The 26,888-nt window shown below is 38.8% G+C and overlaps 1 protein-coding gene across 1 annotated transcript in view; it reads left to right on the forward strand.

The window, feature by feature from the left end:
* Window positions 1-991: 991 nt before the first annotated feature.
* The window catches only part of PTCHD4 (patched domain containing 4), a 178,289-nt gene continuing 152,392 nt past the window's right edge, over window positions 992-26,888 (forward strand). Inside the window, exon 1 of the mRNA XM_031688625.2 lies at window positions 992-1,247. The gene's annotated coding sequence lies outside the window, so the exon portion shown is untranslated. The remainder of the gene's footprint in view (window positions 1,248-26,888) is intronic.

The raw sequence follows: 26,888 nt of genomic DNA on the forward strand, positions 1-26,888 counted from the left end.
ACTCCACCTTGGTCCAGCCTCTCGGGCACAGCAGCCAAGACCTCGCTGAGCCAGCCGTCTCTGCCTTCTTGATACGAGTTCTTGAGGGGAGACCGGGCTGAGGGGACTGGGCTTGCCATTATCCCATGGGGGGGAGGATGAAAACTGTGAGGTGGATGAAGGGTCCCTGCACCTGTCACGATTCGCTCCTGCCTCCCTGCAATCACAGAAGAGCCCCGACGGAAGGTATTCCCCCCTCTTAACCATCTCTCACGTACATACTGAGTTTCAGTTCTCCCCTGACACCCTTTCTTGACTTCTCTCTGTTAAAGAAAACCAAAGAAAATAATATTGAGTGTGTGTCGTTCTGTTGTTTCTGTCAGGTTAACAAAAGTATACATCTTCCCCAGTCGCCTCTCTTGTTCAGCGTATGTTCTTGTCTGTTCTTAGCAAATGTATTACATATATATATTATTGTCTTGAGTTTTTTTCATAGATCGCAACACAGTCTGGCAGTCTGGGCTTTGGGCTATTCTGGCCATTTTGCTACAGACCTGCCTGCTCAATTTAAGGCATTTCATTCACACTCTCTGTTCAGTGATCCTAATGATCTGTGTCAATTCTCTCTCTCTTTTTAACCATTTCTTTTATTTTTATTTAAAAATTTTTAAAATTGGAGTATGGTTGATTTACAATGTAACCCATTCTTTTAAGTGCTGACCTCAGAGAGCTCTGTGAGTAGTCAAATTGTTCTGTTTTCTTTCTCTCTGCCATAGAATTATCAAAATTTTGTCAGGATTTTATCTAGATCTGATCACTTTTGTAACATTTTATTTAAAATCGTTAACGTAATAGAAAAATGAGCATGGGTTCACTGTAAAATTGTTTTTCAATAATAGAGAAGTTTAGAGAACAAAGCAATACATTTTTCCTGTGCCCATACCAATTTTTATTCCATACCCAGAGGTAGCTGTCATTCATACACTGATGTTTGAGTATTATTTTTAGGCATTTGTTGGAGGAGGTCATGGAGAGGATGTGACTGCTGGTTGACCTGCGAACTGGACCCAGACAATGGAGGCTCCTCACCCTCTCCTGGTCCTTGGAACGTACACTCTGCCCACCGTTCCCACAGTGGGGCGCAGCCTGGAGAGAGCACTTTGTCGTTGAGACTATCAGGATGGGGTACGTGACTGAACCCAGTTTCAAGACTCTGGCGGGAACTGTGGAGATCTGTTCATCTTGCGACACCCAAGACAAGCCTCAAAGTAAGTTCTCTCTCTTTTTAAACCTGTCATGACCACTGTGTGGAGTGGCAGCCTCTTCCTCCAGTCTCTCTGGGCCCTCATGTATGGGCCTTAGGTTCAGATTTCACCTGGGGAACTCTCAAGGTTTTGAACTAGTAGAATTTCATTTGGTAAGAGGTGTACTATCTGGATGTCTAAACACCAGAATTTTCTAAGGCTTTATGTCTGTTCTTTGATCATCAGTTTATAAACTAAAGTGTCATAATAATTAAAGTTACTAGAGTGTGTGATGCTGGTGTGTCACAGTGCATGGTGACCGGTGATGGTCCTGTAAATAGTTATTTGTGTTGCCGTGGAATCCTGGTTCTTTGTGATCCAGCCCGGAGGCGTGGGACTTCAGGCAGGGTTGCATTAATGCCCCAGTACTGGCGCTGAAATGGCATAAGTGGTTGAAGATTATCAATTGTTTATATATTTGACAGTTAAAGATCTTTGTAAACCACTGCATTGTCCAAGTGTGTATTTTATACTCAAATCTTTTTTTTTTCCTATTAAAGTTCACTGTGAGTTTGAAATACCTAAGTGTTGGAAATATATAGCATTCCACCCAAACATGGCAAATCTTGGTTATGGATAAATGATACAACTGTGGGTATCTTTTTCGGCCTTTTGAAAATCTAGCCTATCCATGGTGGGATTGTTTTTAGGTCAGTACATCTAGTTCCTTTCACAGGATTTGATAGCTGCATGGTACCACATAGCTGGTCTATCAGTTGTGGTCCTAACAAGAAACACGTGTGGGCAGGACTAAAGAAACCAGCAAGGGGCAGTGACACATCCAAGGGTCTGAAACAGAGCTACCCCCTCGAGGACTGAGGAAACAGGGAGAGAAGGATCTTTGGTCCTGGAACCCAGTGAAGAGTCTTGGGCGTTTGGTAGGAAACTGCTCTTCCAAAATTTTGGGAGAGACTTGCAATGTGTACGGACCAGACATTTATAGAGAGGAGCGTGGCCTCGCTCGCAATTTCCTATCCACTTGTCCCATTGTTGGAGGAGAGAAGGGGAGGAGGAGCAGAAGAAACAGGGGAGGACAGAGCAGAAGCCGGCTAACCTTCTTTCCTTAGATTTTTGCCTGCAGAGGGATCTGGCCTGGAGAGCAGGAGATGGCTTAAATCAAGGTTTGCGTTTTTGATGAATATGTCGGACTGGACATTTAAATAGCTGAAAGGAGACTCTGTTTAATAAATTAAACAGGAAAGATTCCTTTAGGGTAAATCATAAGGCTGCCCAGTTAACCTGAGCTGAGTAGAGGGGGAAATAGCCCCACTGAGCAAAAACAATAGGACAATGAGATGCGAAATAGTTTCTTCATGACTTCCCATGAGCCGTGTTTGCTCACATGGTGGTTACACTTCTTGATCTGATGATCCTGGGATAAACTGTTGTGTCTCCCACTCTAATTACGTGTTTATCTGCTGGTCCTTATGTTTCACTGGGTTTCCTTTGCATGTTTTAAACTGATGTGGCTAGAAGAATAAAGGCTTCTGATTGTTACAAGTTCTTAGTAAAGTAGATCTCTAGTCATAATAAAATAGGTCTCTTTATCCAAATAAATAATCTTCACATTGAAGTCTATTTTTTCTTTTATTAATATTGTCACACCATTTTTAAAAATACGTTTTTACTTGGCTTTTTTTCCATCCTACATTTTTTAACTTTATGTCGTTTTGTTTGGGATGTGTATCTTGAAAACAGCATTTAAGTAACGTTGTTTGACTTGTCTATTTGTTTTTATTCTGTGTTTGTTTAATTTTTTTACCCAATCCAATATCTGTCTCGTAGGAAAATTGAATCCTTCGGGTTCATTTTGGTTACTTTTCATCTATCTTTTATTTATTTTATTATTTTTATTTATTTCAGTGTAATGAGACGTACATATGGTAAGTTATTTTAGGTTATTAATTTGTCATGGGAGCTCATTACCTCTATGGCTCTTTTCTTAGGGTTCTGATCAGGCTTCTCTATTCTAAGTGATAGATACACCATTCAGAGTAATGTAAGGAAAAGGCGTGCGTGTGTGTTTATGCATAGGCTGAAGCAAGGAAAACAGAACAGTGAAGGGGAAGCTGGCTTCAGTGTTGACAGAAAATCAGGGCTTAAACAGTGTCAGGTAATCTCTCCACATCTCTGTTATTGACCTTCACTCTCTCTCCTTGTTGGCGTCACTCCCTGAGGCTTCTTCTCCACGTGAATGGTGTCTCCTATTTGAATAGTGATACCTACAGGCTCATGGTCTTAGAGCGCAGCATCTTAAGGGAGTAGAAAAACACATTGTTTCTTCTGCTCACTGCTACTTGAAATTATCACTCGCTATTGGCATGTCACTTTATTAACCCATCTCTCAAATCTCTACCCATTTCTCTACCCCTTAGGTCTGCCTTTAAAAAGACAGAATAAACTTCCTCCCAAGACTAGTAGATGAAGTTTAAAGTTTAATTTCTGTAGTAATTAAAAATGCATTCTCTGGCTTGGCGTTATTCACCTGACTGTCTTGTATTCACATTTTTAAAAAGAGAACTGCTTGGGCAAGTCACTTTACCTTTTGGGATTTCTTTCTTTCTTTTTTTTTTAATGAGAAAAATGAGGTGACTTGAATTGGATGATCTCTGAAGTATTTTTGTTTTTTTTTTTAAATCTTCAGATCTCCATGAATCTGTGACTATAATATCTGCCTTGCAGGAATTCTGCAAGAATTAATGTTTGTGAAATAATTTCAGAATCAAGGATGAAAGGTTTTATGTGAGTGCCAAAACCTCTTTTTTATTAAATGAAGCTTAGCAGGGAAGTCTTTTCCATCTCTTCGTTGGAGAGACGGAGTGCAGCAAGGATTCAGACTGACTGAGTTTTGATCCTGTGACTACTGTTAGACCAGTGGTTGTTGCTTGGGACTTGGGTACCATGACTAGAAAGAGAGATTTTGTCAACAGAAGGAGAAGGGAAGGTATTACATGCAAAGACAGACATCCCGTTTCCACGAGGCCTCACTCATTTGGGATCAACCTAATTTTCCCTAGTAGTTTAGATGTTTTATAAACTATATTTTTTATCTTAGTAATTTCTATTACTATTTTGTCTATATTTTAATTAATCAATTAATCTAAGATATTTTTCAGTATCTACATCCAATGTTTAACTGCAACAGAAATTTTAGCATGTTTCCACATCCCCTCACCCATCTACCATGTTGCTATTACCTGAGGATTAAAATTTTCAATTTTATAAGCTATGTTCCAATAATTATTTGTCTTAACTGTGCTCTCTCTGGCCTGTTTGTCCTCAATAATAGTAATTTTGCCAGCATTTACCTTGCCGTTAAAAATCCTCAACCCAGCATGTGGTTTTGAACTTCGTTAAAATGGCCACTAAGAGAAATTACATAGGAGACGTTTGCAGGGAGGTTGTTAGTAAGAGATCTACACTTGTTTATGCTCCTGGCAATACCTCGATGAAGCAGGAAGTGCAAACAGGCGTGATGCCGGATTCCAGAGGAGTGGAGACTCCAGGGATGTCAGGAGGCCTGCTTCTGTTGGAGGCCCCTTGCCACGTGCTCAGTCACTCTGAAGGCTGGAAGCAGATTGCCCTGTAGGGCCTGGAGCTGTGCAGACTGGCGACTGCTTTCCAGTGCTCCTGCTGTTTGGAAAGCCCCCTCCAAGCTTGCGTCGGAAATCTGGATCAGCTCTGCATCAGCTGTGCCAACCTTCTTGCTGCCAGGAAGGAAGCTTTCTCAAATGAAAAGAAGATAAACAAGCTTCTTTGTCGTACCAATTCCAGACGAAAATAGCTGACATGCTCTTTAATAGGAAGCAAATTGCTGTAGAGGTGCAGGGCTTGTTTTCATTTTAAGGAATCTGTATCCAGGTACTTACGACTTCAAAAAGAACGTAAGATACAGTATGCTCTTCATTGGGCATCTTAAATGATTTCATTTTTATGATATGTTAATTTTACTTCCAATCTTCATCTCTACCTTAGAGTTGATGGCAATTCTTATTTCCATTATTTGAATCTTTTTTTTCCCCATAGCCACTCAGGGATAGAATGAGGACAGTTCTAGGGTTTCCCCAAACCCAGAAGGATTTGTGTTGAAAGATTGCTCTCTTTGTGCAGTAGATAGTATCAAACATAAGTGTGATTTGACCAAGGGAAACATTCATTTCATAATCGTGAAATTCCCCCTGTCCTTTTAGGCTGACACTTACTTTGCTTTTTTGTTTGTTTGAAGCTAATGTAACTCCTATGTTTGCTATTTTGTGCCTGGCATCAAAATTTCCATTTTTCTTGTGGTAATTGTGTGGCACGAAACTGTGGTCTTGATGGTACTTGAAGACGTCCCCAGTGGTTGCTTGCTCCTGGGCCTTACCTGGTGTCTGAGGACGTCAGTTTGGGTGATTGCGGCTGGCAGCCTTAAAAAGGGATGCAGGGCCATGCTTACTAAGGCTGTGAGACCCGGATGCATTGGTGGGACAGATAATGCACAGGAACTCAGCTACCAACCAAGGACATACATGGTTAACATAACTTCTCCTCTACACGCAACTGCCTTCTCCTGAAGTTGTCATCTACGCCGTCTCCTTCGTGCCTCAGCCCTTGACCTGACTCACCCTATTTCACGTATATCTGAAAAGATGCACTGTGGTTATTTGCAGATGGATCTAACGTCTGTATTTATGACCTCTTTGATTTTCCTTCCCCCAGCAAACCTAGCCTACACCATGTACCTGTGCTCACTCTTAGAATAGCTTCCTACTAAAGGTCTATCTTTCTGACTAGATTATAAGCTCTTAGGAGATGGAGGCTGTGCCCTACTTATCCTTATATATACTAAGGTGCTGGGCACAGAGTAAGTGCTCAGTGAAAAGTTGAATTCAGCAATTCAAAGACCCATTGTGGACCTTGTAGAAGCAGGTTGGATGGCACCTTGGGATAGTTCTTCCTCTGTTATTGCCTTTTCATTAGTGACTTGTTAATTGCCACGGAATGAGAGTGATTTTTGGAGCTGGGCAGAGTTGAGTTTAAATTCCAAATCTGTCATTTGTCTACATTAAGATTGAAATTTCTGAGGCACATTGTTTTTGTCTTTCAAATGGGATAATGCCTCTTTTAAAAGGTTTTTATAAAGACATAAAACTATTCATCATTATTTTTGTCACGTATTATATGGATTTCTCCATCCTAACAAGAAAATGCAATTTTGTCCATCTTTAGCATGATTGTATTAATGAAAGTCTTTGAATTCAGATCTTAACAATAGTCAAACACAGCTGCAAAACTCTAGAGCTAGTGAAACCTTGGAAGTTATGAAATCTAGTGGTTTTCAGACTTACATAGCTATGGGATTTCTGTTCGCGCAAAATCCTTCTAGGTGACTCAAAACTGAACTTTAATCTCTAGGATGTTCTGGTTGAAGAAAAGGTCGAGGTAGTTCAGCCCCGTCTTTTATCTCCCCTTTTTCTCCCATCCAACGAGCATCAGCTAAGGAATTCTCTACATTTCTAGGACTCCTCCATATGCATTTTTGGATGAGGTCCAGCCCTGTCATTTCACAGATGAAAAGAACTTAAGAGTCAGAGATATATTACACATTCAAGGTGACACAGCTCATTAATATCAGGCCCGAGGCAAGAACCACATTTCTTAATTTCCATTGTGATGCTTTTCCTATTCATTACAGGGCTGCCCATGCACTTAGTATGAAAAGGATAATTGGTCCCATATTGGTCTTTCAGGCCGAGCTCGTCCAGATAATCACAACAAAAACAGCAATATCTAATTTGTATTGAAGGTTTACTGTGTATCAAACATTATCTACGTATTTCAGAATCACTTTCATCTAACCATTGCAGCAACTCTGTGATTTGAATACTGTTATTACCCCCATTTGACGATGGCGAGATTGAGCACCAGAGAGGCCAAGTAACTTGCTTACAGTTACCCAGCAAGAAACTGCTCTGGTCTGTGCTAAATTCACATCTTCCCAACATGAAAATCCATACTGAAACACTATACTCCAGATACTAAGAAAGTAAATATGGGTCTTGTTTATATCAGTAATCGTTAAAAACTTCAAGGCCAAAGATACTGACTCCAATCAGGGAAAAGAAAACATTCATTCTGTCTCAAGTTTTCTACTGCATACATTTGAAAAGAATCTGTTAATTATTCTGCTTTATGTTAATAAGCCTTTTTTGGATTAAACGCCATTAATAACCATGACTTTTTAAACTGTGCTTGCATTTCTCAGGAACATTTAAATTTTACAAGTCTTTATTTCCCAAGAGGAAGTTAAATTTAGTCCATATTTATCTTAAGAAAACAGTCTTTGATCTATGGTAACACGCTAATATTAAACCTTTAAATTAAATAACAAAGACATATAATCATGACTTAACTAGTTGCTGTAAATTAATCTAGATTTATGTTGCAAAAATTGTTGTAACAGGAAATAAAATTATGGATACTTGTGGTTGGACTCCTGTATCAATTTTTCTTTATATAACTCCAAAATTATCCATTGTAAAACTCAAATATTTAATCAATGAGTTACTTTCAAACTGATTATTTTAGTGTGTTCACCTATTTTTACTTGTCTAATGCAATGAGTTTTATATTGATTATATACTTTCATATTTAGAAACGCTAGTGGTTCCCTTGTGTCTAAGTTCTCCAGGGCAGCATACAAAGCTCATTGCAATATTGCCCTCAATTGTTCTCAGATTCATTATTCAACATCCTCCCACACTGGTCCTCTGCTGCAAGAACAATGAACTTCAAGCCATCTCCCAAGTACTATGTCCCCTTATGTCTCTATGCTTTTGCACGTATTTCTTCCTTATTGAATCTTCATATTCCTTTCTCTACCAAAGTATTCCTTCTTCACACTATTTCTAGCTCCACACTCAGATTATTACCTCCTGCCTCCTCTGTACTTGACTGTATTCTGTTCATAACATAATTATAGAGTTGAGGGTAACTTATACTTGTATTTGCATCTGTCTGTCTATCTATCTATCTATCCATCTATCCATCCATCCATCCATCCATCCATCCATCCATCCACCCATCCATCCATCTACCCATCCATCCATCCATTCTGTCTGTCTGTCTATCTCTCTATCTATCTACCTACCTATCCATCCATCCATCCACATACCCATCCATCCATCCATCCATTCTGTATATCTATCTGTCTGTCTGTCTATCTACCTACCTATCTATCTATCTACCTACCTACCTACCTATGCATCCATCCATCCACATACCCATCCATCCATCCTGTATATCTGTCTGTCTGTCTATCTATCTATCCATCTGTCTACCTATCTATCTATCCAACCATCCATCCATCGATCTATCATCTACCTATTTCTAGGGAGAGAGAGAACACAAGCAATTAGAGAAAGAAGAGCATATCCTATTTATCTTTGTATCCCCACAGCCTTGCAGAATGTCAACAAAAACATTCCAACTATTTCTAAATAATTTCATCTTTTTTTTTAAGTCTGTGAAGTGTGGCGTAGACGTTTTAATTCTGATTTTGCAGGGGGTAAGATTAAGTTGCAAAATCACAGAGTAAATTGAAGCCTTAACTGCCATCAGAGGACAGGCATCCTGAAAACAGTCTAGAACCTTTCCCACTTTACCAAGGAATCGCAAAAACATTCTATTTTTCATAGAGATAGAATAGTTATATCTCTCTTTTTTGTCAAAGTCACTGTGGAGTAAATTCCCTTGTTCCACAGGAAGAAGAGATGCCCAGTGTCGGGTAGGCATAAGTTCTAGGAGCTATCTACAGAAGGGCTTGCCAAGAGTACTGTGTATTCTGGGTGCAAATAGATTTCCTGTCATTCGTATAATCTCTTTTTTAAAACTACTTTGTCGAGGTATAACTGGCATACAAAAAATGCACATGAATAAAGTGTACAATTTGATCAATTTTGACACATGTACATTCCTAGAAAATTATGCCAGATTGTAAACCTATCCATAATACCCACAGTTTCTTCCTGCCCTTTGATAATCCACCTTGCCCTGTGCCAGTCCCCAAGCAACCACTGATTTGTTTTCTGTCCCTATAGATGAGTTTGCTTTTTCTGGAGTTTTATATAAATGGAATCCTACACTATGTGCTTTCGGTAGAGGAATGGGGTGGGATCGGGGAGTGGAAGTTTGGCTTCTTTCACTCAATATAAAAATATTTTGGGACTCACCTATGCTGTTATTCATATTAATAATAATACCAAAGTCACTGGTTGCTCTAGCCTGCTGTGCTTTCAAGGAGGAGGTAACACATGTATCTTAAAAATATCTCTTAAAGTATCATTCTCTACTCGCATTTACCGTATTACCCTGACTCTTCCTTATTTTCTCAGGCTGCCAAGCACAGTTCTTCCCTTGTGTTATCCTTTGAAATACACATTTCTAGACTGTATCACGTTTCTTGAAAAAGAAGGCTTTGAGAAGCTACCCCCAAGAATTTAAAAAGGTTAAGTTATTTTATGGTTTGGTCACACCCCGTATGTCTTCCAGTGTCCTGTCGGTGCTGTTCTTGGCTGATTGTATTACCCAGCGTTAAGTGAGGCTCTTGTGGCCTTTCTTGTCGTCTAACTGATCTCAGCATGTCTTCATTTTCTCTGAAACGTACCCTTGCTTCCCCTTTTCCTCACTGACTTCATCAGCCCAGCAGTAAGTTCTCCCAAAATGCTCCAAGTAAGTTCCCTCATGTGGAATCTTCTCCTTGGCCATCGTCATGATTCATAGCTTCATTTTCTCACATTATTTTTTTTTCACCAGTTAGTCTTTGGCTCCACCATAATACTGTCATTCATCCATAGAACTTTTTTTCCCATTGTCTTTGTCTTTCAGAGAAAGAAAGAACATGCTGCTCCTGGTAAAATATATTCCTTTTTACCTGGAATGCCCTTTCCTTCTCCACCTCATTTTGCCAATCATTTTTTCTAGACTCACCTTGAGCTCTTCCCCCAGTCTTCCCTAAACCACCCATGCAGAACTCATGCTCTCCACGTGCTCCCACAGCGCTTGGTTTGCATCACTTTTGTGCACTGAGTACCAATAACTTTGTCGTAGGCTAACTTAAGTATAAGGTATCTTTCTGTTGCCTGTGAAGTATCAAATAGCAGCTTTGAATCCTTGAAGATGCTTTGCACCTAAGGGATAAGCGTATTATCTCAGTAGCTTTTGCGCCATTCTCCCTTCCCTGAATAGATGAAAAAGGTCCTATGGTGAGCTTCCTACCACCCATCATTATGGACCAGTAGATCTCTTCGTGGTCAATTTCTTTCTTCCCCTTCCAAACTCCTTCTTCCTTTAAAGTGGCAGGTGATTAATATGTGGAGGTGGGAGAAAGGAGTGAGAAAGTGGTAAGAGGGGGTTGGCTCTATCTAGGATTAAATGTGGGAGGAGAGTTGTCAGATTTAATAAAGACAGATTCATTTCAAGCAATTCCTCTCATCCCATATCTTCCAATTAAGTGAGTAGAAATAACTTGTTTCTTCTGCTCACTGGTGTATAATTTTAAATTATCACTCATTACCGACATGTCATTTTATTAACCCATCTCTACCCATTTCTCTATCTATTGAGGCTGCCTTTAAAAAGGTAGAATAAACTTCCTCCCAAGGCTAGTAAATCAAATTTAAAGTTTAATTTCTACAATAATTAAAAATGCAATCTATGGCTCGGAGTTATTTACCTGACTGTATTGCATTTATGTTTTAAAAAGAGAACTGCTTGGGCAAGTCACTTTACCTTTTGGGATTTCTTTTCTTTTTTCTTTTTTTTTTAATGTGAAAAATAAAGTGAGTTGAAGTGGGTGATCTCTGAAGTTTTTACCTTCAAGTCTCTATGAATCTGTGACTCTATTATATCTGCCTTGAAGGAATTCTGCAAGAATTAATGTTTGCGAAATAATTTGAGATTCAAGGATGAAAGGTTTTATGCTACTGCCAGAAACTATTTTTATTAAATGAAGTATGCCAGGGAAGTCTGTTCTGCCTGGGGGTGGCTGCTGTCAGAGTCCCCAGCACTGCCTGTGCCCAACACAGCCTCAGAAAGGGGCAAAAGGAAACAAGAATTCACTAATGGAGTTGGCAATTATGGTGAATGGAGAGCACAAATATTCTGAAATGCAAACCAGGGAGTGATAACATGCACATTCATACGTTAATGCTTACAAAAAAGAGTCCATGGAAAGATCTTGCCTTGGTGTCCCTATTAACGCTCACTCATATGCCAGGGAGGAGGAATTGGTGAGATCTCTGTGCACCTGCTTACACTGGGAATCCCCAGTAACTTCCTCCTGCTGAACCTTTCCGTGAATGATCCCTTCTGCACCATCAGAGGAAACCTGTTTGATGACCCCATTTTGGCCATCTAAGTGACTGAAGTGATTACTGAACCATTGCATTGGAATTCAAGACAACTTAAAATTATCAGTTCATTGTTTCCCATGTTTCTCATATCGATAAACTGAGCTTCAGAGCAGTCAGCAGACCATCAAAAATCACAATTAACGCACATTTATAGCAGGGCTGAGTAGCAGACCTGTGACTCGTAACCCAATGCATCTTTCACCACAGCTTTTTTTTTTTTAAACAATTTAACTCTTTTTATTCTGCTCATTAATGATTTAGGTGAGGAAGATGGGAGAAAGAGCGTGCACCATGAGGTTGCAGAGAACCAGGGGCACAAGTCAGTCCATTCCACCTTCTGTGTCTGAGATGGGGTCTCTAAACCCAATAAAAGGGGAGAAGGTAGCTGTAAGGACTCAGTTTGCTTCCGGACCTTTTCTGGAGCCTTTCTGTCCAGTTGTCACTGATGAACGATGACAAGGCAGCAAAGACCAAGGCCACACTCACGACAGCCTCTTGGAATTTCCAGAATAAGTGTTGTTCAGTCAGAGCAGAGGGGCAGCATTTAAACTCCTTCCTCTTAGATGAGCTGCAAGTGATTTTCTCCACACACCCTGTGGAGTCACACTCAGGTTTCACCACAGCTTAATATCTTAAAAAATAATTCCAATCTCATTACTAACTGATGGAAGTGTAATGGACCCCCCTCAACTGTGTGTTGACACATGTCTTCAATGCTTTAAGCCAAGAGATTAAATCAGAGAAATGAAAATCAAAACTACAATGAGATGCCACCTCACACCTGTCAGAATGGCTCTCATCAAAAAGACAATAAATAATAAATGTTGGCAAGGACATGGGGAAAAGGGAACCCTTGTGCACTGCTGGTGGGGTGTAAATTGGTGCAGCCACTGTGGAAAACGGCATGGAGCTTCCTCAACAGGTTAAGAATAGAACTATCATATGATCCAGCAATCTTAGTTCTGGGCATTTACCTGAAGAAAACAAAAACACTAACTCAAAAAGATATATGCACCCCAATGCTGTTCATGGCAGCATTATTTACAATAGCCAAGATATAGAGCAATCCAAGTGTCCATTGACAGATGAATGGATAAAGATGCCATATATATATATATATATATATATATATATATATACACACACACACACACACACACACACACACACATACACACAATGATATATTACTTAGCCATAAAAAATAAAATCTTGTCATTTGCTACAACATAGATGGGTCTGAAGATTATCATGCTGTGTGAAATAAGTCAGACAAAGAAAGAAAAACACTGTATGATCTCACGTACGTGTGGAATCTAAAAACTAAACCAAGCAAACAAAACTAAATGAAAATAGACTTATAGATACAGACGTCAGACAGGTAGTTGCCAGAGGGGAGGTTGGTGAGGGGTTGGGTGAAATAGGTGAAGTAGATTAAAAGGTAGAAATTTCCAATTATAAAATAAATCGGCCACAGGGATGTAATACACAACCTAAAAATATGGTCAAAAATATTACAATAACTTTGTGTGGGGACATCTGTCACTAGACTCAATGTGGTGTTCACTTCACAATGTATGTAAGTGTTGAGTCACCATAAAACTCACCTGAAACGAACATAATATGATACATCAACTGTATTTCAAAACTTAAAAAAAAAGATTACGATAAGTAACCAAAGTGTGCAAAAACGTGAAGATTGTGTCTACCCATATTTTCCCTCACCTCAGTTATCCTAAATTACAGTAATTTTGCCCAGATTTGCCTTGCTGATGGATACCATCAAACCAAGAGATGGTAAACTTTCACAATACAGGCACTATCAGAGATTGTTTACTGCGAGATTTTCAAGCAAATTGCAGTGGAAAAAGTGGTTATGCTAGACACTTGTTTATATAGTAAGTGTGCAAATGAAATTCTGGGTGTGTTAAAACTCTGAAAAACTAACTATATTTAATGACTAAATACTTAAAGGATGCTTCTTTAAAGGATGACTAAATGCTATTGTAACTTTACTCCTGTCAAGTGTAAAGCAAAGACTGAAGGTGGGTAGTTGATGAGCATTACACATGACTTCTTTTAGTGATTTGAACATGTGTGGATTCCTGCTAGCTGTCAATGCTCATTCTATATTTTGGTGTATTGTCTGCTTTATTGAGTGGCCAGCCCCGTGCATGGAAAGATGACAAGGGACAGAGATTCTGCAGCCCTTGGTAACCTGATTTCCTCATGGAATAGTTCTTTTTTTTTTTCTTCTCCTTATGAGATTTTTTTTTTTCCCAGCCTAACATGGAAGAAAGATGTGCTTTCCAATCAGGTTGATCTCAGTTCCAATCCTAGCACAGAAACTATTAGCAGGATGATCTCCTATGAGGCTGCTTCAAATGGCACTCAAAGTACCTGCATGGCAGGGCTGCTGTGAGGATTAGGGACAGTAAAAGTTATGCAGCCTGGAAAGTGCCCAGCATATAGCACCTGTTTTCCATGGAGGAGTAATGTTTTCATAAGCTTCCCTGGGAATAACTTTCCCTGCAGTCAGATACCCAGTGATCATGTAAAAACGACTCTTGATAATTTATAAATATTGACACAAAAGATAGTATGTGACTCTAAGAACTGTGTGCATTTCTGAATCCATATTTACTCAATATTGTTCATAATTAGGTTTGGAATTGTAACTGACATTAAATGACCTATTTTAACTTTAAACAGATAATAATAATTTTTCTGTAACAACAGTATAGGTTCTAAATATTTATTGACTAAATCAAAGGTTAATATACTAAGAAGTATTAAAATGTATTAAAAATTTAGGAAATAGCTCTTAGAAACTACAGAAAAATAATGACGTCAAATTGACCCCTAAGCTAAAACAAACTTCTGTTATCAAAGAAGGCAGATGGACAAGATTAAAGAAAGAGAACAATTAGAAATGAAAAGAGAGGAGACAAAGTAATCTGTGGCAGTGCAGGGTATGAACAATGAACAAACCATAGTCAACATGGGAGGCATAGCATAGGACACAATGTGAGACATACAACTGCAATTTATAGCATTGGGAATAAGAATTTGTAACGCAGTTGACAGATGCAGTGAATGCTGTCCCGATGAAAAGATTTTCCCCAGCCTGCAGAGTGGGATTTATCCTCTCTACGAAGAGCTGGTAAAGGGCATTTAAATTTAAAAACAAAAAAAATTTATCAAATCTTACACAAGAATGCAATTCAACAATGGGGGTTTATGACAGTGAGTGGCAAAAATTAAACCAGTAATCTACATGTTCATTCTCAAAAGATTCATCATTGAATTCCAGTCATATTTTATATGAATATGATTACTGGTTATTTTTACAATGACTTATGATTAACTACCTTTTAAAATGTGTTAATATTTTCTTACCAATCATTAGAATCTGTTAAAACAAAGAGTTCTACATAGGTGTAGCCAATTGTGATTCTTCTTTGTTTTATGGAGACAGACTGACAGGGCGTATATACCCAATTTACCACTTAATTAGTGACCATAACTTCCCAGAGTCTCAGAGCCCAATATTATGAAAAGCATTAAATAAATAATATTTAGAGCATCCTTAAAACCACGTCTGTCCTAGAATAAGTGCATTGTAAGTTGTTCTGCTATCATTATTATTTAACTAGTCTTTTGAGAATGTTCACCTTATCTGGCCTTGCTACCATTGATCTCACCCCATCATGGCATCCATGTACCTTTGTCTTCAACAAGGGCACGCTAGCATCAGAGTGATGCTTACCCATGTTTCTTTACCCCAGAGATTTCAGCAAAGCCTATATGTTAGGAAAAGTGATAGGTGCCTTTGACTTTGTGAAATACTTCCATTTCCACTGCACTAAGAGCACAGAGCCTTTTAGTCCCTCAAACACTTTAATGATATTCTTACACTGCATGTTGGACTTTGCCAGAGTTTTGTTCAGAGCTTTGAAATAATGTCATCTTCCACAACTCACATTCACATTCACACAACCACCCAGACTTCTGAGTGTTCATCTCCTGCATTGCTTTTGTTTGATTTAGTCCATCATCATCTTTAACACAATCAACTCGTAGTGATTTAAACAGAGGCCAAAAAGTCAATTGCTTTTTATGAAGAAAGGAAGCGCTGGAGCCTATAAATCACTTACCCATCTTGGAACTTGGGGTTTTCATAAAATAGATTTTCTTAAATCAAATTGACATATTTTTGAGCAGCTACACTATGCTAAGTGAGGCGAATCAATCGGTACTGACTGAAAAGACCCACCCTTCGAAATGGGGCGCCCCAAAATGCCATCAGTGGAGACTGAAAAAATACAGAATATTGTTTTGTGTTTCATCAGATCAACCAAACACTGGATGCTTCCCTGTAAAGTTTCTTGCAAGAAATGACAAGGAATCTGTGAGACTGAGTAACCTAACGTGCTCACCCAAAAAGATTATTTTGATTTTGAAATAAATGTAATTAGTAGTTAAACTCTCAATTTATTGCAGCCAGCTCAGTTGTGTATTATAAAATGGCATTTTCATTTTAACTGAGAAGTTGCTTTTACATGAATATGTCCTGCATGTTGCCCATTTTATCTGAGGGTTAAATTCTTAAGAGGCAACCACGTAATAGTTTCATTGAGGATAGAGACACTTCATCACAGTTGACCTTTGTCTTGGCTGCCTAACTCATGAATAATTGAGAGCTGAAGGAAATGACAGCTCACCCAAGAGCAGGCTAGTTCTTTTTCGGTAGTTACGACTTTCTCACTTGCCTCATCAGCTTTCTCTTGAGAATCTGTACGCAGGCTTTGGAACAAGAAGATCTGGGTTTGAACCTAGGCTCTGCCATCTAGTGGTGATGAGAACTTAAGAAAGTCACTTATCCTCTTGGAGTCTAGAACCCTATGGACCAGTGAATACTGCCCACCCAGGACTTGCATGAGGATTAAATCAAATAGTGCATGCAAAGGCCCTGGATCTTAGTGAGGGTGCCATAAATTGTAATTATTATGATCAACATTATTAACATTATCATTGTTGTAGTAATAAGTGGTGTTATGACAGCACGACTTTATTGAACTTGCTATTGCATCACTTAAAAGCATAGAGGTGCTGGTTTGAGTACGTGTCATAGGGAATGAAGACAAGGACTGGGTATGAGAATCTGGGTGTTGGGGCTTCTGAAAGTGTCAGATAGGCCAGAGGAGGGAAGCACCGGGGGAGGTCCCAAGGGATGAACACCAAATCCCATTTCACAATTTTTCTAGGCTGGAGCTTGTTCTGTCTTAAAATAAATGCTATGTCACATCACTACACAGATAAGACAGAGCACAGGAGGGGGTGGCTGGGCAGGTGGGTAAGTAATGGGAGTGGAATTGGGAGCAGCCTCCATGTCTCCCATTTCAGTGCTTTAAATACTAGGCTGTTCCATCTCTGCTTAAAGTGGACTTTGCTACAAACAGCTCTTTTGCATTTTCAGTAAAATTCTGAAACTTAAGAGGAGCTGAAGCATAGAGTATTAAGGTAAAGAGATTCTTCTTATTACCTCTTTAAGATCACTAGACTATTAATGTAAAGGAATTCTTATTTGCACATTTAGAAAAGAACAAGAATAACAAAAATCTAGGACACATCTTCTCATTTGTGCAAATGACAAAAGCAAAGCAAAATGTAGCAACTACAGAGAGTTGCGGTGAGAATGTTTAAGTTCCTCCTATACATGTGATGTTTTTCTCTTCAGACATTCTCACTTTCTCGATCTGAAGCATTCCCTCAAACTAAAATAATAAAAGTTAAAGGGAAAAAACCCCCCACAAATGTCACTTTTTATTTACATTATTCTATGGCCGTCTACTCATAGGGACACAGAATTCTTGGTTCATTAGTTCATCTGTAAGCAGACTTACCCTGAGAAATAAGTCAATGTGCTTCTTCTCTCACCTCCATACTTTCCATTCTTACCTATTTTTACTGATGTATATTTCAAAAAAAGAAAAAAAGAAATGGTGACGATTTAGCAGTTTAAATTTATTTGAAAATTTTGATTTTTTTAATTCAAGGATACTCTTTTGATACAGAGGTCTGCAAGCTACAGCCAAATCTGAGCTTCTCTTTTGGTATGGATTATGAGCTAAGAATGGGCTTTTCCCTTCTGGATTACTGAAGCCAAATCAAAGGAAAAAATGATTATTTGTGGCATGTGTAAACTATATGAAATGCAAATGTCACTGTCCATAATGAAAATTTTATTAGAAATCAGCCACACCCATTCATTTACCATTGTCTGTGGCTGCATTCATGCTCCAACAGCAGAGTTGAGTAGCTGTGACACAGACCATATGTTGCACTCTCATTGCTTTGCACCGTTGCTTGGTTCACTACAAATCACAGTGACAGTACTAATTGTACAATGTTTCTGGTGTCTTGCATATCACTGTACCACATTAATTTTATTACCATTTCATTTCATGTCAAAATAGGAAAAGAATAAAAAAGTAGACAAATATTGCAATCTAATCATACAGTGGACTATGGATTATTTCATTATCAAATTAGATCGCAAAATATCTTTTTTATTAAGCAATGACAGTATAGCAGTGCTGAAGAAGTATTGGTATTTTCAGACTATGCACTCATCACATCTCCAACTCATGGAAAGCAACAATCAGAAAAAGTAGAAAAATGTAAACAGATAACTAATCACAACAGCGTTTCTTCACACACACACACACAAAAACCCTAAAATGAGGCTGCAACTAAATTTCTCAGGAGCTCATTTATTTGCCAAGCAAGAAATCTATTTACCAATGTTGGCTTAGCGATTGAAGAAATGTAATGAAAGAAAGTAATTGAGTATCAACTTTTAGGCAAAAACAGTTTCTCAAAGAGTTGAAAACATTGGGCACAACACCAGTAGTCAATTAAAAACAAGGCAAGTGATCGTGAGTGGCTCTCCTTGACTCTTGATGAGTCAAACCATGTTATCAATGTTACTAGTCTGTTCTTGCTTATCAGTGAAGTCAGTGATAAATTTTAAGTGACTGAAGAATTATTTTCTTTGAATGATCTGCATGGAACAAATAGAAGTGAGAACGTTTTCAAGGAAGTTGAGGAAAACTAATTCAGCACAACCTGAAATGGAATCTGCTAAGATGTGTTACTACTGATGGTGGTAAAAACATGTGTGGAGCAGAAAAGGGCTTGGCTTTTTTTTATTAATTCACAAAGCTTGTGAAGAATTAAAGTGCTTAAGCTTAAGGTTATTCACTGTCTTATTCAGAAACAGTTATTTGCATAAAATATTTCAATCCATCAGGTGTTACTAAACTCGTGGTGTCAACAGTGAATTTCATTCACTTTTGTGGACTTAACTGTTGTCACTGGATGTTTGTGGACTTGTAACCAAGAAAGAAATTTTTCTGAATGAAAAAAACTTCTCTTAACCACTATTATCAAATACTGAGCAGTTTTGAAATTAGGTTTGCTGTTAACTTGATAATGTTTCTTAATGAATAAGAACAAAGGCAAAAGAGCACTTGCATGTGAAACGTATACTTCAGTATGGTCATTTCCACAACAACTGAAGTTGTTTGAATCACAAGTAACTTTTTTATACTCCTATGCTGTCAAAAGTTAAAACACTAAGCTAGCTTTCCATTCTTAGACAAATTGGTAGTGGGCTAAATTACAGTTCAGAGCTAAAACTACAATCACAGTAACATTTTCCTGACCTTGATGAAAGTGCAAGGGAAATTTCCATATTTTAAAATCAATTTAACTGTGTTAACTGAGGAGCTTCCATCTAACCTTCAATTGGAAGTTACTAATCTGCAATGTAATGGCATGTTAAAAGTCAGACACCAAGAAGGCAATCTAATAGAGTCTATAAGTTCTTTCCAAGAGATGAATGTGTTCAATTAAAAATCACATGTTTGTGGCTTGTTACCAGTATTTGGCAGTACCTATCTGTGTGAAAAGACATTTCATAGATGAAATATACAAAATCTCGTTTCAGATCAACATTAACAGATAAACATTTGCAACCAGTTTTGATGATAGAAAACACAAAATTTGAAACCCCAACATTGTGGGTTTACTGTCCCCGCTGTAACAAATTAATTACCACAACTTAGTTGGTTAAAGCAATGCCCATTTATTATCTCACAGTTTGGTAAGTCAGAAGTCTAAGCTGCAGCATGGCTCTGCTTAAAGTCTCACAAGGCCGAAATCATGGTGTCTGCAATACTGTATTCCTTTCTGCAAGTCCTGGGAACAGTTCCACTTCTAAACTCATTCAGTTGTTGGACAAATTCAGTTCTGTGTGGTTGTGGAACTGAGACCCTCATTTCCTTGCTGACTGTTGGCCAGGGGCCAAGCTTGGCTCCTAGACACTCCCCAGGTTCTTTCTCGTGCTTTCTGTGTGGCCCCTCCACCAATAGTGGGTCAAGTCCTCTTCGCATGTTTCTAATCTCTACCACTTCTTCCACTGCATCCTCTGTCTTCAGCCTGAGGGTGTTCCCTGTGCTTTGAAGAGCTCATTTGATTAAACTAAGCCCACATGAATAACCCAGGCCAATCTCCCTATTTTAACATCCATAGTCTTGCTTTTATCTGTCACTTCTCTTTTGCTGTGTATCATATGTAAAGGATCCAAGGATTAGGATGTGAACATATTTGTAAAGTCATAATTCTGCCTACCATATACAACTAAGCAAAATGTTATTGCCCCAAAAGAAATCTTTTTATTAGCAGCTGTGTTACAAAAAATTTCTACTTTATTCTTACTATATTTTGAATTTTGTTAATTAAAAGTGTATGGGAATTTGTGTTTCTCTCTTGTTCTATAAGTACTGTCTAATATCCTCAATTTTTCCATTGGCCCATAAATCTAAAATACTTACTATCTGGTCCTTTACAGAAAAAGTTTACTGATCCATCTTCTAGTGGAAAAATAAATTGGTGCAGACTTTCTGGAAGGAAGTTTAATAATATGTTTCAATAACTAATACCAAAAACCCCAAAACCCAAAAAACTGTGCTAGAAACTATATTGTGAGGAACTTTTCCTAGGAAACTAAGTACATGTGTGTTCAAATTTAGCAACAGGTTTTTTTTTTTTAATCATTTATGAAGGCAGAAATTTGTAGCTAAGCCAAGTATGTACCAATAGGAGGATGGTTAAATAAATTAAAATAAATTCATTTGGTACAAAAATTATAACAAATGAAGCTATTTTTATCATCATTGCTTATATGCATTTTAATGTTTTTAATAATGCATACTTATTATGTTTTGAAGCAATAACTATAATTAAAAGCTATTTTTATAAAATAATCGACTTAATTTTGTGGGAACATTAAAAGAAGCAATTGAAAAAGACTTTGGTCTAAAATGGTTAATCTCAAAATAGAGCTTTATAACCATTATTTAGAGGTATGAAGAAATCTCCCAGAAAAAGGGCTAAGAAAGTAATCAGTTATTTCTCAGGAGTGAGACTGAGAGTTGGAAATTTTAGAGCAGGGAGCGTTGCTTTCCATTAGAAGTTCTGTGTACTGTTTGATTTTACTTTGATAAAAGTGTGAAAATAGAGAATTATGCATGTGTGTGTGTGTGGTTTCTTCTTTTAAGAAATGTGGGGTAGAAGCTGTCCTTTCCTCAAGAAATCGTTACATGCCACAAAACAGAAATGACTGAGGGACTGAAAGGAGAACTAGTTACTAAAATTGCTCCCTGTGATCTAACAGACCAGAGCTTAAGTCAAAGAAAAATAAATTGAATGAAATCTCGCAGGACCTGAAAACAATTATTTTGTAGGTCATATTTTTCCTTTTGACCAGCATGTTCTAAAGTCTTCCTTCTACATTCATTTCCTAAAGAGGAGTCCTGAATTCTACTAGCTGTAGAAAGCCTTCCCTTTCCATCAAGAGAATGGAAATCATTAAACAAAGGTCTTTTTTTCCTAGGGCAAATCTGACAAGGTGAAGGAGTATTTCCCTTGGATACATGGAGAGGCAAAGCAAGAAAAAGCCAACAGATAGGCAATTTGTCTAAATAAGGAAAAATCCAAGATAGGCTAAGAACACAGAAAATTCTACTCAGCAGCCTGAATGTCAGAATGAGCTGGGGCTTTAAAGTAAGCAGTCCTGACTTCAAATTCCAGTCATTCCTAACCCTCTGAACCTTAGGTCTAGTATCCATTAATTGTGAGTGAGTGATATAGATGTCACGGAGTCTTTAGACATTAATTAAATAACAAATATAAAGTAACTAGCATACTATTTAGCATAAACGTTCAACATAGCTGGGGTTCTCTGCCTGTTACTGTAAACTTCTCCCCTTAACCTACACCTTTTTAAGTATCTACAACCATATAAATAATCTAAACGTATCTATTGATACAGCTTTTAGAATGAAGTATTCCTTACTAATGAAGTAATTCCTTTCATTCCATGTATTTTGAAGGCAAGAAGCACATCTAATAATTTTCACATAACTCTACGTAACATGCATCCTTCTATTAAGGTATTTGAATATTTACAGTCAGTATTCTGCTTAATCTGCACACTGGCATACGAGGTGTGAGCTTTTATTTCCGTTACGGACAACCTGTTACAGATGAAAAGGCTGAAGTGTAGAATGGTTATTAAATATCTTGTCCAAGGTGATTACACTAGAAGGAGGCAAAGGAAGATCTGAGGGCTTTGAACCAAATGTGTCTGTCCAGAGACCAGGATTCTACTGTGTGCATTGCCATCACCTGTGAAACTGATGGGACATGTTACTGACATTGCTTTCATGCGTCTCTTTGTGCGCTGAGGTGCACTAAGGAGGTGTTTTCTCTGTTTTCAGTGTACACATCCACATTTAATCCAGCACCAAATTGGATCTACTTTCACTTGTAACAGACTCTCAAATTCTTTCATTTCCCACCATCCCTGTCCTTATTACCTTGATCCAGACTGCTCTTGCCATTGGCTCAGCCTGTACTGACTTCCCAAAGGATCATCCAGTCTTCACTCTTGCACCACCCAGTTCACTGTCTACACTGTAGGAAGCTGTGCTCTAGAACCCAGTCTGTTCCCGTGACACTCCAATGAACTCCCGCTGCTCTGAGGAAGAAGCTTCTCCTCTTCCACTCCCCCGGCAATGTGGTCGCCATGAAAGGAGCTGTCCTGTCCAGCTTGCCTTGGAGGTTTTATACATCTTGCTTGTTCACTAAGTCTTCAGTCAGTGTGCAAATGAACCTGGTTTCCAATCTCCTTTATGTTCTTGCACCTGCTCATTTCTTCAGCCTCATCTTTTGCTACTTCTGCCCTTGAATTTACACCCCAGCTACAATGAATATTGTTTAGATCTTGAAAATCACCTAAAAGAGAAGAGTTATCAGAAACACATAGCACTGAAAAAGAGGAAGGTAAATTCCAAGACCCGGAAAACCGGGAGAGCTGAGGCTGGTGACAGGGTGGATAGGAGGGCCAAACAAAAAGACACTTGGGAAGAAAAGGAAATGGCCAATGCACATAAGCAAACAGGAGCACAGACCTGTGTCATCAGCCACAGGGACTCTGGGTCAAAGGTTGTTGTGTCTTATCCTTAGTGACACATATACTTGTCCTATTTCCCTCAGTTCCTTCCGTATTTTTCTTTCACTGGGAGAGCAATTCTGGAATGAGTTAAGTAGCTATTAAGCTACTATATAGTTATTCCATGCCAGCACCCTTCTAGAAAGATGGGGTGCATTGCTTTCATGAAAACCATAGTCTAGGTAGGAAGGACATACTGATTATTTCTACACAATAGAAGAAAGGCTGCACTAAATCTTACAGTTGCTCGGCAAAGGAGGGGCACTTTGCCAAAGATGAGGGCTCACAAAAAGAGGTTTCCTTGCCGTTTTTATAAAGGCCTGTTGCTTTTGTTTATGTCCACGAGATGACTGAATCTCCAGATGTTTAGTCTGCAAGTTTTCTGGACATGCATGGTAGTTCATGTAGACCATGTGAATGGTCATATGATTTTTTTTTAATTTCCACTTGAGCATTAATTCATTTATGTTTGTATTGCCTTTCCTGGCTGGAAGGTTGAAATTTTCCCAAAGGTCACAGTGGAATTCCTCTCTTGGCTTGACAGGCTGAAGACCAAATTTTTGAATGTCAAATGCACTTATAAGTAGTCTGAGTTTGATGCCTGATGCCATTTCACTTATATTTCTTTCTGAAGAAACGTGTTTTCCCCAGCGTGAAAACTCTATTGGAAATTAAGTCATAGGCAGGTTCCGCTGCAGCAGGAGGCGGGTTTTTCCATGTCTCTCTTCTCAATTTCTACACCATTCTGGGAGGTGGGGGGATGGGGAGCCACCTAAGGGGCCGAGGTGATAATCATATGAGTAAAGCAACTAGGTCTTTCATGCTTTCATCCCAAATATTCCACCCCAATATTTTCAGTAATGTGCAGTATTGAATATGTAGAATGGAAAACTGCTCACAAATCAGAGTTGCAAATCCTGGGAGCAGCGGCATAGCGGGTGTGACTCCCCACCCTGGCAGAGCCGTGGAAGCCCCCACCTCGAATGTAGGTAGAAATAGCACTGGTTGTAAAATATTTAGAGAAATCACAAGACAGACTAAAATCTGGTCTGCTTTTTATTATCACTGTGTGCCGTCATTTAAAAGAACATCAGTGGCAACGTCCTTTCTGCGGGGTCCTCTGCGCCCTCTCGCTGTTTAAGCCTCTCTTTCTACCCCACCTGCTGGGCGAGGGCCGCTGTTGGCAGGCGGGGAGTGTTGTTGTCATCTGTTGCTGCTCCCTTTGCAGTGACATCACTGTTGGTATCTGATGCTGCGATAATAAAGGTGGCGTTCTAACAAGGGCGACGTCCCTGCTGCCTCTCAGTTAGAACACCTCTTCCCCGCAAGTACCGTGCCCACTTCCACTCAACAGATGGCCTCATAAAATTCTTTATTTGGCCAGGCTCTGATGGGAGACTGCCTTTTCGGGAAATAGGATGTGTCTTCACAGTCAGGCCTGAAAGCGATGAGCACAGGAATTCATGAGCACTGCTCCTTTAAGAGCAGGTTTCTCCCTGGGTCCAGTATGTACCACCAAAAGCCCAGTTTGGTAACCAACAACCTGTTTTGAATATGAGCACAAACTTTGTGGGGAATGTGTAACTTCGTAACAAACAATATGAAAGAAATATCCTACTGAGTTCTTTCCAAAGAGGAGAGAGTGATTTTCTAGAGTAATTTGCAGAACGCCTTGCTAGGAATATTTGAGGAAAAAAAAAAGAATTCCTATTGGAAGGAAGGGAAGGAGGGAAGAAGAGGGGGAAAAAAAGGAGGGAAGGTAAAAAAAATTTTTTTAATAAAAATTAAAACTAAAGAAAAAAGGAGGGAAAGGGAAATATGTAGGAAATCCTTCAGCTTTTGTAGAGTAAACCTGATTGATGTGTACTGCATGTGGATTTAAAAAGAAAAAACAAAATTAAATTCAAAGATACTTTTTTTAAAAAAGTGTGTTCTACTTCTACCTACATTAGAAAATGTTTATTTAAATGATTAAAAATTGAATGAGCACAAAGCAGCACTCCACCTTTGTGCATTGATCCAATAAGTCTCTGCACTGTACTGTATTTTGACAGGCAATTTTTAATCTTCAATTCAGACCCTCCCCTGTGGCCACAATATTCTAAATATTTTTCCAGCCTCTTTCCGTCTTTTTCTAGGCCAACAGCAAAGCTCGCGGTGGCGTTGTATGCGGGGGCCACTCCCAGTCCTCAGAGATTGCACTTGATAATATGTAAACAGTAACCTGGAAAGGGGAGCTGAGATTTGGTAGGAAATCAGAGATTACTCTTGTTAAGATGTAGCAAACCTAGCAAGGAACTCCATGAACTCGAGTTCCAGAAGATCACGGCATCACAACTGGAGTGAAATTAACACCACGTTAGCTCAATTCTAATGTTTTGCATTCGTTTACAGATATAAATGTAAGGGGTACTGACATTTAATGATTGGACCAAGGTGACACAGGAGTGAAGCAGGAGGAGAAACCAAGTAATGATTAAGACAAAAGCAGAGCCTTGATTGCCTGAAATCTGCTTCAGAACTTTAACCATGTTCCACCATAGGAAACAGTAGTTCTGGCAAAAATACAGTCCTGATGATTTATTTATAAATGGTATGTAAGTGGATGCCTACACCCTTTTGTTCCTTTTTTGAATATGCAGTGTGGATATTTCACTGTCAGAATGAGAACGGTGCCTACTTTAGGTGTTAAGAATACAGGGAGCAACAGTGTGTCAGTGAGACTGAACCTGTAAGCCACATTTGATGCACAATCTTATATATGATGAATTTTAGATTATCAATTGAGGCAAATCCTTTCCAAACCTCTTATAATTTTCACTAAGGCAAGATGTTTGCACGGACTCTTTGGGTCAGTCAGTTTCATTCTACACAGATACGGTGATCAGAGTGGATTTTCTAGGAGAATAAGACTTGTACATGTATATCCTACTCAAATTAAGGCAATTTTTAAAGATATCAAATATCCTTTGTGTACCATTATAAAGTTTCTTAACATAAATACATGATAAATCAGACAAGCAATTCCTTTGTCAGATTATAGCTCTATTTTCCATTCAGAAAATGTGGTCTCCAAAAACTAATTTGTTCCCGAAAGAAAAACTCAGAACCAAAGTTAGTGTTAGATGCCCAACATCCAAACATCCTTGCCATCACCCCATGCGTCCTAAAGAAACTTTTGTTTAAAGCAAAACACAAGACAAACTGACAAGATAAACCCCATATAAACTCCCATATGACAAAATGCTCAGCGAGGAGGCTAGCCCCATTCCCAGCCCCAGCGTGAGTCCAGATTGGTCTAAGCCAATTAATATGTTACCATTCCTCTCACCAGTGATTGATTTAGACACTAGCATGGGAAATGCAACTTAAGAGGGAATCTGTTGGAGATCTTCTGGGAAATACTTCTTCACTCTTAGAAGAGATGCAGAGAAAGAGGCAGCTTCCTTTCCCTTGGGATCTTGTTTTACCTGGATGTGTTGCCCGAGGATCTAGCAGGGGTCCAAGCCCATGCTCTAGGGATGGGTAAAGCAGAATCAGGAAGAGGACGTGGATTCCTAATGACCACCCTTGAACCTCTAAACTATTCGGCTCTATAATGACCATTCTTCTGGACCTCCTGTCATGTGAGAT

The sequence above is a fragment of the Vicugna pacos genome, chromosome 20, assembly GCF_048564905.1.
Source record: "Vicugna pacos chromosome 20, VicPac4, whole genome shotgun sequence".
In the NCBI taxonomy this organism is placed as follows: Eukaryota; Metazoa; Chordata; class Mammalia; order Artiodactyla; family Camelidae; genus Vicugna; species Vicugna pacos.